Consider the following 16337-nt stretch of genomic DNA (forward strand, 5'->3'; position numbering starts at 1 on the left):
AGCTCCTTCTAGAAGCTCAAATTTCGTCCAACCCAAGGAAAATAAGGCTGAATTTCGTTCATGTCATAGTGGGAAAGAGAGTTTATTTTGTGCATTAATGTATGAAGATACTTGCCAAAAGGAAAAAGAGGAAACAAATTTCCTCTAGAAGGAAAGAGCAATTTCGGCCAACTAAGAGAGAAAGCAAATGAGGAAACAAATCCAAAGGCTTCTAGAAGCTCATTTAGACGTGCAAGGGGTATGAAGAAACTACCTTTTGAAGGTAATCCTCCTCCTATAAATACCCCACCTCATTCCTCTCAATTCATTCATTCCACATAAGTTAGAGATTTAGAGACTCTCTCTCTCTAGACCTTGTGGCCGAACTCCTCTCTCTCTCTCTCTAGTTATTTTTCGTTTTTGTTTTGGCACCTAGGTCCTCATTTGACCTAGTGGTTTTAGCTCTTCGACTTTGAGACTTGTTCTCGATTCGTCGTGTTTAAAAGTGCCCACTCACTAATTCCTTATTTCTCGAGTGATTCATGTGATAGAAACTTTCGTGGTTGCTCGAGTTGGCGAGGAAAGAAGAGAGACGTGCTGCGAGGGAGACGAACGTTGCAACCTTTTCGAAAAACTTCTCAACGTTCAAGCTTCTAAGAAGGCTAATAATCTTTAATGCTCATATTAGTTTTTATTTACATGTGCTTGCTCTTTGTCTAGGTTAGTAAAAACTGTTTTACTTGAAAAAGAAAATTTTTAAAATTTCGCCGCTTACCGAAGCATTTAAACTTTTTCTTAAACCCTAGATTGATTCCAACACACTAAACATTAGTGAAATTTTTAGTCATCCGGATGAGTATCCGATGCGACATGTCGCACCTAATATGGGCTTAGGTGCGACTATTAGGTGCGACATGTCGCACCTAATACCTTTCTGCACCCAATATGTTAATTTGTAGTAGTGCGATAGCAGATCTGTGGGGGGTCTAGCAGAAGGAGAACGAGTCCTTGAAGGACTACATGGTCCGTTACAAGGACGTTCTCTCAAAAATCTCTAACGTTGATCCCGAATCGGCCATAACCTCTCTGAGGAACGGTCTGTGGCATGAATCAAGATTCAAGCTAGAGATGACTGTAAACCGCCCCCTTACATTGGAATACGTGATCCATAAGGCCAAAAACTACGCTAAGGCCGAGGAGGAATTCGCTTCCTTAGCAAGACAACGTACGGCCGAAAGGAAGCCACATGGGAACACATGGGTGCGGCCCGTAAGCGCTGGGAACATCCCCCGAAGGCCCAACCCCCAGGAGGCCGGGCGACAAGTCAAAAAGCAGCACGCCCCTCCAGGTTTCACTTTCAACATAGGAGATGAAAGCAAAGAGGGGGGTCGCCAAGAAAAAAAATGGACCAGGGACCCAAACGCGTTCTGCGATTTCCATCAGACCAACGGCCACGCCACGATAAATTGCGAAACTATGCGCAAAGTTTTGGCTGAAAAATATGCGAACGAGGAACTGAAGAACATCGATTTGGGTCCCCCGCCCAAAAAGAAGGTTTTCAACAGCAACCGAGGGAGAGGCAACCCTCACCTAATAGGTCCAGGCCCACCGATGAAGGAAAACCAGAATCCCCGCCGACCACGGCAAAACATCGAGTTGACTTCATAATGGGCGGTTCAAAATTTTGCAACAGCTCAGTCAACTCGATTAAAGCTCATTAGCGTCAGCTGATGAATAAGACCACCAAGATCAGAGCAAAACAGGATATTCAAATCTCATTCTCCGAAAAAGAAGCGTCCTGGGCAAAAGACCCGCATGACGACGCGCTAGTGATAACGATCGACGTGTCCAACTACGAGGTCGCTTGAGTCCTAATCGATGAGGGAAGCTCCGTAGATCTCATTTTTAAAGACACCCTCACGAGAATGGGAATTGAGGAATCTGAGATTGAAAGGGAACAGACCCAGTTGACAGGCTTCAACGGGTCGATTACTCCATCACTAGGAACCATCAAGTTGCCTGTAAAGACAAACGGGATAAACAAAATAGTCGAATTCTAGGTTCTGGAATGTCTCTCCCCCTATAACATCATCCTGGGACGACCATGGATACACCGGATGAGGGCCGTTCCCTCAACCTTCCATCAGTGTATTCGATTTCCTACACCTGGAGGGATATGAGAGATCATAGGAAACCAGGCAACCTCTCGTAGCTACTATCTCACTAGCCACAAGCAGAATATTAAAGAGGCTAAGGTGAAACAATAGCAATTAATGAACGTAGAGCCAACTAAAAATGAAAGCTCTAAACTAGAAGAATCCGACTCCCCAAGTATTGATATGACAGTACAAATACAGCTCGACGGCCTCGATCCCTCCATGTGCGTAGGAATCGGAGCCGAGCTCAAGGGAAGTATACGGCGAGAGCTGATTTGTTTCCTGAAACGAAAAAACTGGAGTTCAAGAAATTAAAGGAAGAAGAATAAAGATGTGATTATCAAGGATGAATGGAGTTGATGACGGTGGTTCTCTAATATCTTTTTCTCTTGTTGCGAAAGTTCTCGCACCGCAAGTGCACGTGGTCGCAATAGTAATAATTCGCAAGTGCGAGTCGATCCCACGATGACTAGCTAAATTGAAAATTCAAGATTCACAAGTTTGAATGAGAACCCAAAAATAATGATAAAAGGTTTGTCACAAAATTATCTATCAAGTAAATAAGATAAATAACAAAACTAAAGAACGGTTTTACGATTATGAAGACGGAGGACTATGGTTTCACGAGTTCAATCTACGATTCAGATTCACGGAAATTACGCACGATTATCGTTGTTCATATATTACTACTCGTACTCACGCTAATCGTATCACTAAATCTCTCTCGATCATCTAGCAACCTAAACCCAATACCGGAGTTTTATCTCTCGATCCCAACTCCTAAAAAGCACGGAAAACATTCACAACAAGAGTACACACACGAGCCTAAACAACCTAGCTATCTCTAGCCTAGGAATGTATTTTAGTAATCCAAATCAAAAGCACAACTACCTCATCTTTCTCAAGCATTAGATAGATCACATAACATGCATAAGGTAGCTAATCTCATACAAGGCATTAAACATGGATTTGAACTAAGCAACATGACAAGAACAACAACAATAAAATTAATCTACCATTATGAATCCATAACCGTCGAGAACTCGTTACACCATAGCCCTATAGAGGCTTAGTTCATGGTGATACGAATAACAAAGCAAACATAAACGAAGAACAATGAAATCAACATAATCTTCATAAATAAATTGAGTTCAAGAGATAGAGGAAGAGGATAAAACTATGGTGGTGGTGGCTGGACGAATTTCGGTGAGATGACACTCCGATCTCCTTCTTCTCCAAAGCAAAACCAAGAGAAACTCTTAAGGAAAAATGAAGAGAAAAGAAAAGTTCTCTCTCACATGAGATGAGATGAGATCTCCCAAGCCCTTGCATGCCTTAGTCTGATTGTGTTTGTGTTTTTTAGGCTGAATGGGGTTATTTTCGGAGCCATATGGACCTTTTATGTTGATCCAATGGCCAAAATCCGCTCAGAAATGCAACATTGGAAAATGTTGATTTTGGGACCGCGCGGCGCGCCCTTTTGTCTGCATGGTGCGCGGTCATTTTTTCGGCTTCACGCGGCCCGCGCGTATGAATCTGGAGGCAAAAACGGTGAAATTTTCGTCCGCGCGGCGCGCGCTTTTTTCCGCACACCGCACGCTTCCTACTCGCTGCACACCGTTTTTTAAACGGTCGTAACTCCTAGCTCCGAAGTCTGGTTTTGCAAATAAATATGTGTTGGAAAGATAAGAGAGAGATATATCCAGTTCTGTAAGTGGATCATCCAAAATCATCATTTAAAAATCCCAGAACCCTGCAGAAGAAGACATCGTGTTCCTTGTTTCGCTCCAAGTTGTCCAAATATGTACGACTCTCCTTGAAATTGTTCGGAATCGTCACATGATGCGCTAATAACCTCCTCAAGACCTAATTGACCTCTTAAACCTGAAAATTACTCATAAACACACAAAAACTATCAAAAAACACTTGAGGACTCGTTAGTTTTTAGTCTGGGGAATAGGAGTTTTACGCGTAATAAACGCACCTATCATCTCTCCAAAAAACTCCCAAGCAAAAATAGACAAAAAAACCAAAGTAAAGATGTTTGATTTAGGTTACAAAAAGTGTTTTTAACTTAGAAATGGGTGTTTTCAGAGTCATTTGAGCCTTCCAATTAAATCCAATAGTCAAGATCTTACAAAAAACGTTTATTCCTATTCCGGGATTCCAAAGGCACGTGATGTGAGGTAGGATTTTCTGCTTATGCGCGCTCCGCGCGTAAGACTCTGTGATTTTTCATCGCGAATTTTTCAATCCGCACGGCGCGTGAACTGGACCTCCCGGCGCGCGGTCTCGAATTCTGCTATCCCCGCGCGTATACAACTCTGGGACTGGTCGACACGTCTGCGCACCGCACGGACTGTGGCGCGCGGCGTGGGGTGGATAAATAATTTTCACCAATTACTTTTTTTTACTCCGTTTTGACCCGTTTTTTCTCCAAATTGCGTATTTTTTTTTATGGAATTGACTTTGAACACTCTGTTGCTCCTTGGAACCTGTAACTAATCGAAAACGTACTAAAAACCATCAAAATACCCGAGGACTCGTTTTCATACGGGAGATATGAGTTTTACGCGTGATTAACGCGCCTATCAGTAATACTTGAACTCGTTAGAACTGTTATAGCTATATTGTTTGCTCGAAGCACTCCGCGTAGTGTCTATTGCTTGAAGCACTATGCGTAGTATCTTTTGTTTGTTGCCATAAAATTTCAATGCTAAGGGGGAGATTGTTGGATCCTCTGTGACATAGGTTCAAGTCGAAGCTGCAAGAAGTTGTTCAACCAAGTTCAAGATCCGGGGTACTTTCGTCAATTTTCTTCAGCGCGAATCAGGAGAGAATTCGTCGAAGACGACACGTGTTGATCAGTTCGGCTCTGCCACGTCGCTGGTCGAAGTTATCTCAGATCCGGTCTTCACGGCGAGGTCTTCTATCTGACCAAGACTGATTCTTCTAACTGGGTCAACACGGGCGACTCATCCTTTCTTTGGCGAACTGGGCTTCTGAATGGGCTTGGGCCGACCTTCAGGAGTCGAGCTGGACCCAGATAATTTTTTGAGAGCCGGACTGGGTCTGGTATTTAGGTTTTGGTCGAACTAAAGCCCAACTTAAGTGATTTTATTTTTAGAAAATTGATTTTTGACCCTACAACAATCATGTCCTCTAGTTGATTTTTCTTATAATTTATACTTAAATGCCTTATGTAATTGATTTTACAGTACAGTGGTCTATAATGTAAGAGTGCGCTTGTCAAATTGTAAAAGAAAATTGGAAAATAACCGGTAAAAATAAAAATGCAAACAAAAAATATGAGATCTCTTGTGTGACCAAGTTGGGTCTGAGTCTTTGGTTCAACAATCAAGGTTGAGACTTGAAACATGGGCTGATGACATGGTCCCACATGACCCCTGACCAGCTATGACAGCACGATTCCAACTTTCACAAACCAAAGCCGCCATTTAATTTCTTACTTTCTGTATAAATTTGTGCATTTTTATATTGATTGACTGCTTGCAAATGCATATAGGGAAATTGAGAGTAATAATCTCAATTATTTATCACTTATAAAAAATTAATTAAAATTTAAATATTAACATATTTAATATTAAATGTATCACAAGATCGTGATCAAATGTGTCACGGAATCAATCAATTTGTGATAATTTAATATTAAATATGTCAATATTTGAGTGTTGATTGATTTTTAATAATTGTCATAAAAATAATATTATTGATATCAATTTTCGAATGCATTATTTGTTATATATTAATTTATTCATTGATTTAAGGGTACTGAGTAGTATAATTATGTCCCACTCGCACCATGTGTCGGTCTGGCGATATTCAATACCGTGAGCACAGAAGCTGCAAATTAGGAAAGATCCAGCAAGTAGTGTAGTGGTAGAAAGAATAATAACACTAATAAGACACAAAAAGTGTGTTAAATACCAAATATGATCCTAGACTTTGTATTATTTAATGGCATTGGTTTCTTTAATCTTGATGATAGTCTTAATTCGATAAATAGTGCGCCTTCACTTAGTTAGACTAGTTGACAATTTTATTGTAGGTTGGACATCTTTACTTGTATCACTAAAAATAGTACAAGTAAAAGAAATTATGGGCCAAATATAAAATCAATTTATTTTAAGAGAAATTAAACGGACTCATTTACGTATTGAGATTGAAACTAACTAACATTTTAAAATTTTAAACAAAATAACCAATAGTGATGATGTAGCAAATAATTTAAATTTTGCATTCTGATTTTATTCTCAAACAGTTTTAACTAATATATAATTCTATAAATGATTGTTATGCCGTCGTTTTCACAACGTAAAAACGACACCCCGAGAGCAAAAAATGATACATCAAGTCCATACATAATGCACAAGGCCCAAACCGTTGGCTTTAATTCTCAAACGTACACTTCGTCACTTCGTCCGGTCGAGCTGGAATGACTTCGTCACTTCGTCTAGTCGACCTCGTCCAGTCGAGCTGGAATGACTTCGTCATTTCGTCCAGTCGACCTCGCCCAGTCGAGCTGGAATGACTTCGTCACTTCGTCCAGTCGACCTCGCTCAGTCGAGCTGGAATGACTTCGTCACTTCATCCGGTCGACCTCGCTCAATCGAGCTGGAATGACTTCGTCACTTCGTCCAGTCGACCTCGCCCAGTCGAGCTGGAATGACGTCGTCACTTCGTCCGGTCGAGCTCATCCAGTCGAGCTGGAACGGCTTCGTCACTTCGTCCAGTCGACCTCGCCCAGTCGAGCTGGAATGACTTCGTCACTTCGTCCGATCGACCTCGCCCAGTCAAGCTGGAATGACTTCGTCACTTCGTCCAGTCCAGCTCGTCACTTTCTCATTCACCTTAGCAAGAACAACCCGGTCATCTTCACTCGGCCAAGATCACCCGGTCATTGTCACTCGGCCAAAGACCACCCGGTTATCTTCACTCGGCCAAGACTACCCGGTCATTGTCACTCGGCCAAAGACCACCCGGTTATCTTCACTCGGCCAAGACCACCCGGTCATCTTCACTCGGCCAAGACCACCCGGTCATTTTCACTCGGCCAGGACCACCCGGTTATCTCCACTCGGTCAAGACCACCCGGTCATCTCCACCCCTCAACCAAGCTCTCTTCACCAAACTCCTTGGCCCCTATAAATACCCCATTCATTCACAGCACCAAGTAAGTTTCTCTCAACTTGTCAAAACTCTACAAAAATCACACCACCACTTTCTCTCTCTAGAAAACATAGAGACAAGTATAAATTGTTTACCAAAAATACAATACAACACGACTAATGTTGAGCGTCGGAGAACGCGCCGAGGGAAAACCCTCCGCGTCCCCCTAGATTCACATTTCGTTTGTGGTTAGGTGAAGGTGCAAGGATTCGAAGACCCGGCGAAGAACACGAAGAACGTAGAAGATCCAAAGACCCGGAGACTTGAAGATCCGAAGACCCGGACACTCGAAGACCCGAAGATCCGAATAACACAAACACGGCGAGAAGAGAAGAACTTCACCAAACCCAACCTACGTGCGGTCATAGGGTCCGGCCCTAGATCGAACCACGGACGGTTCTTAAGTGTAAATCCAAAAACGCGGTTAACATTTTGGCGCTAGAAGGAGGGGTTCCGAGAACAACCACGGGCTCTCCACCAGCAAATTCACTTCCTCCGCGGAAACCAAGAAATTCACCGACAACAAATGGCTAGCCACTTAGCCATCTCCGAGGGCGGTGCCCCTCCAATGGGAGGCGTTGCACTCAACACTCGGGCTCGAGCCCGCCAAGCTCAAGAGAACAATGCCAATCGAGACGAGGCTCACCCCGTGCCCGTTCGTGACGACCGAGACGCACGAATGAAGCGAATTGAGACAAGTCTCTTCCAACTTGCCGACATTGTGGGAAGGATTGGAGGCCGCGACACTGTCGTTGAAGACACTTTCAACGATCAATACGAGTGAGATGCGCCGGAGTATATCTCATTGGGACCCGAGATGCATGACTCGGACCAAGGTCCCAACAACGACCACAACCCTGAAGAAGAAAACTTCGAGCCCCGCCAAGAGGTTAGCGACGACGCCCCCGATCCGAGTATTCGTGACATCAGGCGCATTGTCATCGCGGAGGCGAGAGAGAACCGTGAACGTCACCAACGTCACGAGACGCGTGAGGCTCGCCGAACGGTGGTTGATCCAAGGCCACAAAACCGCCAAGCAACCTCGCGAAGCTCCCGCTCCCCATCTGAGGCGAGAACGGGACGTTTACGTCTATCCGCCTTTGATCGCATAAGCCACGAAGAAGACATGGCAGATAGCGGCGATGCTCGGAGATTCGCACCGCCGAGGCGTGTCCACAATCCGAGATCCACTCCTCTCCATGATGAAGACTTGAGACAACAACTCAATGCACGTTGGGAGATTCCACGGAATCTCACACCTCATGAACCAGCAAATCCCCAAGCTAGGACGGGGCCGATCCCGGCCAACCCAACTCCACCACACATCGCGCCCCTCGATCAAGCATCGAACGAGAGGGGGCGTACGACAAGAATTGCCCCCACAACAACTCCCGCCGACAACGCGGACATGAGAACCCTATTTCAAGAATTGAGGGACGAAGTGCGAGGTCTACGAGCTGCCCAGATCTTGACGCCAGATATCTGTAGTATGATGGAGGACGTCGCCTCACCTTTCACCGCAGAAATCCTGGCAGAGGACTTCGCGCGTGACTTTCGCCTCCCAACCACGTCAACCTATGATGGGAAGACCGATACTCTTCCTCACATCCAGCGGTATCAGATGTGGATGAGAGTTGGAAGACACTCACTGGCGATCATGTGTCAAGCGTTCTGCCTCACTCTGAGCGGCCCTGCCTATCAATGGTTTCTCAAACTGAGGCCCGGGACCATTCATTCTTTTGAAGAGCTACAACAAAGCTTCCTCACCCGTTTCAGCGGCTCTAGGGAACAAAAACTGGGAAAGAACCATCTCCGCACCGTCAAACAAAGAAAGAACGAGCCTTTGCGTGAATACTTGTCACGATTCACTGAGGAATCGAACAAAGTTGATAGGTTCGAAGACGGCGATGCCATCTCAGCAATCTTGGATGGACTCCAACTTGGAAGTTTCCTCGACTCCATGATCAAGAAGGAGCCGAGGACAATGACTGAACTCACCGCTCGAGCCGGAAAGTATGTTACGCTCGAGGAATTTGTCAACGGCCAGAGAGTCAACGACCAAACGAGCCGACGAAGGGAGGAGGACGAATCCAACGAATTGCGAAGGAAGAAGGCAAGATTTGATACCAGTGGTCGCCCCCCGACGGACCCAAAACGCAGCTTGGTAAACAAATTCCAAGAACATGTCAACTTCACCCCACTGAACACTAGACCCGAGAGGATCTTGGTCCTAGCCCGTGAGAAATTCAACACTCCCGAGCCTATGAGATGCGAGCCAGAAAGACGAAACAAAACGAAGTGTTGTGAGTTTCACAAAGACCATGGACACTTGACCTCTGAATGCTTCCAGCTGAAAAGAAAAATCGAGGCTCTCATCCAAGGTGGAGATCTGAAGGAGTTTGTTCTCGCAATGGTCAACAACGTCGAAGCCTCTACAAGCAGACAAACCGCCATCACCAACAGAGAAGCCCGCGGCAACGAAACCCGAGCAAACACCCATCTTCGCGTCATAGAATAGAGGGCCGCCATATAAGTTGAAGAACCGCGCGATAGACCGGACACCCAAGGCTAAGACACACATCCGCATTTTGCGATCTACTTTTTGTAATCCACCACGTGGAATATTTTATTTGTTATTTCCCTTTTGTAAACCTTTTTGGAGGAATCGACTTTTGTAACTCGCTTTCGCGAAAACTTCGAATTAATGAAAGAATTCTCCTTTTTTTTGCTCTACTTAGAAAATCTGACACTCTCGCCTTCCGAGGCACGATCTTCCGAGATCGAAGTCTTCCGAGACTCACGCCTTCCGAGGCATGATCTTCCGAGATCGAAGTCTTCCGAGACTCACGCCTTCCGAGGCACGATCTTCCGAGATCGAAGTCTTCCGAGACGCACGTCTTCTGAGGCATGATCTTTCGAGATCAAAGTCTTCCGAGACTCACGCCTTCCGAGGCACGATCTTCCGAGATCAAAGTCTTCCGAGACTCACGCCTTCCAAGGCATGATCTTCCGAGATCGAAGTCTTCCGAGACGCACACCTTCCGAGACACGATCTTCCGAGATCGAAGTAATCCGAGATCGAAGTCCTCCAAGACACAATCTTCCGAGATCGAAGTCTTCCGAGACACAATCTTCCGAGATCGAAGTCTTCCGAGACACAACCTTCCGGTATCAAAATCTTTTGAGACTTACGTCAACGAGACGCATACCCCACGAGGTCACATTTTACAAATCCATGCCCCACAAAGCGCGTCTTTACGAGGTAAATCTCTTAGCCACAAGAGCAAACAGAAAGACATCAACAACAAAACTCTCGGGGAACACAAGACAAATTTCTCGCACGACAAGTCGCACAAGAAACTGGGGGGTTAATGTTATGTCGTCGTTTTCACAACGTAAAAACGACACCCCGAGAGCAAAAAATGATACATCAAGTCCATACATAATGCACAAGGCCCAAACCGTTGGCTTTAATTCTCAAACGTACACTTCGTCACTTCGTCCGGTCGACCTCGCTCAGTCGAGCTGGAATGACTTTGTCACTTCGTCCAGTCACAAACACGGCGAGAAGAGAAGAACTTCACCAAACCCAACCTACGTGCGGTCTGTTGTCGATCGTTTTCGGAAAACCCGAGACGCCAAGAAGACACGCCGTTCAAAGGGCCGATGGTCAGTCCGGAGGTCCTGAAAAAGTGGCAAGCCTTCTGTCACGAGTTGAATGGCGAGTCCTCGTACCAAACTCTCACGCTCCTCGAGTCGAGCCTTGAGTCGTTCTCCTCGAGTCGAGCCTCGAGTCATTCCTCGAGTCGAGCCTCGAGTCGTTCTCCTCGAGTCGAGCCTCGAGTCGTTCCTCGAGTCGAGCCTCGAGTCGTTCTCCTCGAGTCGAGCCTCGAGTCGTTCCTCGAGTCGAGCCTCGAGTCGTTCTCCTCGAGTCGAGCCTCGAGTCGTTCCTCGAGTCGAGCCTCGAGTCGTTCTCCTCGAGTCAAGCCTTGAGTCGTTCCTCGAGTCGAGCCTCGAGTCATTCTCCTCGAGTCGAGCCTCGAGTCGTTCCTCGAGTCGAGCCTCGAGTCGAGCCTCGAGTCGTTCTCCTCGAGTCGTTCCTCGAGTCGAGCCTCGAGTCGCTCCTCGAGTCGAGACTTGAGTCGTCATCCTCGAGCCGAGCCTCGAGTCGTCCTCCTCGAGCTGAGCCTCGAGTCGTCCTCCTCGAGTCAAGCCTCGAGTCGTCCTCCGCAAGTCGAGCCTCGAGTTGCTCCTCAAATCGAGTCACTCTCGTCAAATAGAAACTTTCATATTTCGCGTGACAAGCGTGGTATCCGAAGACCCCTAAAGGCCCACAAGAGTCCGACGAGACGAGCCATGCGTAGCGCGCGCAGCACGCCGCGCCGGCCGGCCACACAGCAAGCCGCGCGCCGCGCCAGGCAGACCGCGCACCGCGCGAAGACACGCCCGCGCCGCGCGTCCATACGCCGCGCATCCCGCGCCGCGCCAGATGACCCGCGCGCCGCGCTTTGTGCGCCCCGCGCGCCGTGCGCCTCCACTTGATGGTGCGCGCGCCCCTAGTCCCACATGGATGAAAAAGGGACCTTCTAAGGCCCTCAAACACCTATAAATACCCCCTCTCATTGAGGGGAAAGCCATCCCATTCATTCTTAAGGAACTTGAGACTTCTCTCTGCTTCTCTAGATGTCATCCTTGGCCTGAAGCGGATTCTCCTCGATTACTCGTTCTCAGAGGTTCCGAAGCACTCACGGGGACTTCCCGGACGTCGCTCCCTCTGACCGAACGCCCCCCGGTGCTCAAGCATGCCCCTAGGGTTCTCGACTAGAGTCCTCCTGCGCGTCTAACACGCCAGACGCGCACGCGATCACCGAAGTTCTGAGACGCCGCCCAGGACTCCTCCGCGCCCCGTCTCCTTCGTCGAGTACGCTTCTCCATTAAGGCTCCGCGCCTCATACTGCGTCTCACACGCTTGAACTATGTTCTGACCTGATCCCACACATGGGTACGTAGGCAGCCGACACCCAAGGCACGGTCACTCCTCCTCCTCACCCCCTACCTCTCCCGAGAGGCGGGTTGATCGGAGAAAACCTAGCTCGAGACTTTCGAGTTCACACTCTTGGCCCGGGTGCGATCACTTGGTCCGGCCTTGGATCGAACCGCCCGAGGTTTTCAATAGTTATTCATTTTCGTGCGACAACATTTTGGCGCTAGAAGGAGGGGACTTCCCGACCTATTCAGCCCAAAATCCCTTCTGTTCATCTTCTTCTTTTCTTCTACAAACTCAACTTTCTCGAACTTGAGAAAATATGAGTAGTCAACTACCCGTACGTTCTGAGGGCGTTAACAACCCCGATAACGTCACTGGGACCAAGAAATATTTCTTGCGCTCCTGAGCGCATGGTGACGAAGAGTCGCTCCACGAAGAGAGCTCGACCCGCTCACCATCTCCATCCCCAGATAGCAGGGACGACCGCATCATGGAGTTGGAGGAGAATATCCGCCAACTAAAGGCGAAGAACGCGAGGTACCACAACCAACTGGCTGCGAAGCAACCCGTGCATGACACAACAATCCCCAACGGGGATCCTGAGAACCTCAACGAGGAGAGCCGCGACTGCGACCCTGATTACGAGGGTACTGGTGAGTCGGAGGATATCGAGACTTCTCTCACGAAGGACGGGGAACCCCCCACCGTGTTTGAAGCCGGTCCATCGAATCCCCTACCCCGGACAGGCGACGCGCCGGCAGCTTCTCATGAGGGGAATTCCCGACGTTCGGCCCTCGACCGACTAGGTCAAAGGGAGAATGTTACGGAGAGTCAGGGCACGCGAAGAGCGCGCCGTCACAGACGAAGCCCGCGCCTCCGTACGACAAGCCCTGATCTTAGGGACCATCTCACTGCTCGACGCATCGAGCGTGGCGATGACCTAAGAGAGCGACTAAGCTCTCGGCCAAACATCTCCGTAGCAGCCCCGACTAACAGGAACCGCCACACGGGTCAAGGGTCAAATGAAAGGCGGCAGGTAACTCCTCCCGAACAGGGAGTTACTCCGACTACCGGTCTCGATGTGATCACTATGATCCACAATCTTCGAAATGAAGTACGAGATCTCCGAGAACATGGAATAGGCGGAAGTGCCTATGGGGTCGTCGAGGAGAATCCATCGCCTTTCACGGCTCAGATACTGGCCGAGGTATGCACGGGAAATTTCAAACTCCCGAACCTCACTCCCTATGATGGAAAAACGGATCCCGCTTACCATATCCAGCACTATGAAACTTGGATGACGATGCAGGGTGTCTCTCCTGGTGCTATGTGCCAAGCTTTTAGTCTTACCCTCGCCGGGCCCGGCTTCGAGTGGTTCAAGAACTTAAGACCAGGAAGCATCCACTCGTTCAAAGACCTGAATGACATGTTCCTAGCACGGTTCGCTACATCTATGGTCCAAAAGAAGACCAAGATGTACATGTGGTCAATCAGGCAAGAGAATGGCGAGTCTCTTAGACGATACCTCGCCCGATTCACGGAATAATCGAATAAGGTCGACCGCTTTGACGACAAAGACGCAATCACTGCCATCATTGAAGGCTTGCGCACAAGTGACTTCCTTAAGTCCATCGTCGGCCGTGTCCCTTCCACCATGGCCGAGTTAATGACTCGAGCCAAGACCTTTATGGGAGTCGAAGATTACCTCGATGGCCGCAAGGGCAATATTCAAAGCCCTCACCGCCAAGACGAGCCTAGCAACGAGCAAGGCAACTCCCGTAAAAGACGAAACAGATGGGGTCAGACTTCTAATAGCCGACCTCCGATGCCCCAAAAGCCGCGACTTGCGGAAGACTTTAAGAGCTACTCGTTGTTCACACCTTTGAACACAACGCCAGATCAAATCCTAGCTTTGGCAAGTGACAAATTCACTCCCCCGACTCCAATGAGCAAAGATCTCGCGACTCGCGATCGATCTAAATATTGCGAGTTCCATCGGGAATATGTCACTTGACCTCCGAATGCTATAGTCTTAAAAGGCAGATCGAGGCATTGATCCAACGGGGTGAGTTGAAACAGTTCGTGTTGCGCATGATTAGCGCTGTGGGCCCCACCACAAACAGACCACAGTCTGGCAGGGGAGGAGGAACAGCCGCTTCTGCCGACCGAACCACGGCTACTGCCGACACCAATCCGCAACTCCACGTTGTGACCACCATACTGGGAGGTCCGCAAAGTGGAGATTCGGCCCGACAACGGAAAAAATTCCTAAGGGCCGTGGCTCAGGAAGACGCTGCTATGCACGTCAACTTCACATATGAAGAACCTCCGTCCGTGCCTTACGAGACGATGTATTTCACCAATGAAGAGGCAAAGCGAGTTGTGCATCCGCACAATGACGCAATCGTGCTCAAAGCCCAAGTGGCGAATAACTTGGTGAAAAGGGTTCTCATCGATCACGGCAGCGCTGCCGACATAGTTTTCAAGTCCACCCTAGAGCGCATGAAGCTCGGGGGGCTACGCCCAACTCCGACCCAAACGCCTCTATTCGGGTTCACTGGGGAGAGAGTCATGACCGAAGGCATCATCGATTTGCCGGTCACCTTCGGAACTCCCGGAAGTATTGAAGTCGTTCACATGGTCCCATTCCTAGTGGTCGATCATGAGTCGCCCTACAATGTAATCATTGGGCGACCCACGCTGAACCGACTAAGGGTCATTACTTCAACATACCACCTACTGGTGAAGTTCCCCACCGAGGATGGAATCGGCATCATGGCTGGAGACCAATCCCAAGCCAGAGTATGCTACATCCAAGGAATCGATGGAAAGACCGCTAGAAAGACGGTTAACACGATCTCCCAATTCAGAGATAGCGTCGAGTCGACCAAGGTCCTCCGCGAAGTCCACGAAGACATCTGCATGACACCCAAGTGCAAGGTGCCGACGTCCTTATCCCAAACAGGGAGGTACCCCACAAAGTCTGCCAAGTCATACATGACGAGACACACTACATCAAATACACGGACGAGACACCGATCCGTCGCCTGTGGAATGCGGAACACTTGAGACAGTACTACCAGTAGCCAGCGCTTCCCCCCATTTTATTTCTTTGCTTTCCAACATTCAATAAGGCCTACGAGCCAACGTTTTAGGATTTCAAATTTTTGCAATATTAATAAAGTTCGAGGTTTTTCTTTCAAAATCCACTTTATCAAAGATTTTCAGTCATCAAAATACGATCGTGAACCCAAAAACTCGGGGGGCTAGTGACATAGGCAACGGCAAGTACACTCAAAACCCTCAAGAAACTACGCTCCACAAAAAGAAAGAACGCTCCACCAAAACAGAACACCCGAATATAAACGGGAACGAGCGTTCAACTAAGGCGCCTCCGCGGCGCGCCATAAGACATCTCAGAGATGCAGGCTGAAGACGCCTCCGCGGCGCGCCATAAGACATCCCAGAGATGCAGGCTGAAGACGCCTCCGCGGCGCGCCATAAGACATCCCAGAGATGCAGGCTGAAGACACCTCCGCGGCGCGCCATAAGACCATCCCAGAGATGCAGGCTGAAGACGCCTCCGCGGCGCGCCATAAGACATCCACGAGATGCAGGCTAAAGACGCCTCCGCGGCGTGCCATAAGACGTCCCAGAGATGCAGGCTGAAGACGCCTCCGCGGCACGCCATAAGACATCCCAGAGATGCGGGCTGAAGACGCCTCCGCGGCGCACCATAAGACATCCCAGAGATGCAGGCTAAGACGCCTCCGCGGCGCGCCATAAGACATCCCATAGATGCAGACTAAGACGCCTCCGCGGCGCGCCATAACACATCCCAGAGATGCAGGCTGAAGTCGTCCCTCGCGACGCACCTGAGACGCCTACATGGCGCACCAAAGCCGTCCCTCGCGACGCACCAAAGACGCCTACATGGCGCACCTAAGATGCCTACATGGCACACCAAAGCCGCCTACATGGCGCACCCAAGTCGTCCCTCGCGACGCACTTAAGACGCCTACATG

Source organism: Urtica dioica, chromosome 5 (assembly GCF_054948205.1).
Source record: "Urtica dioica subsp. dioica isolate 48M chromosome 5, U.dioica_male_clone48M_v1_H2, whole genome shotgun sequence".
NCBI lineage: Eukaryota > Viridiplantae > Streptophyta > Magnoliopsida > Rosales > Urticaceae > Urtica > Urtica dioica.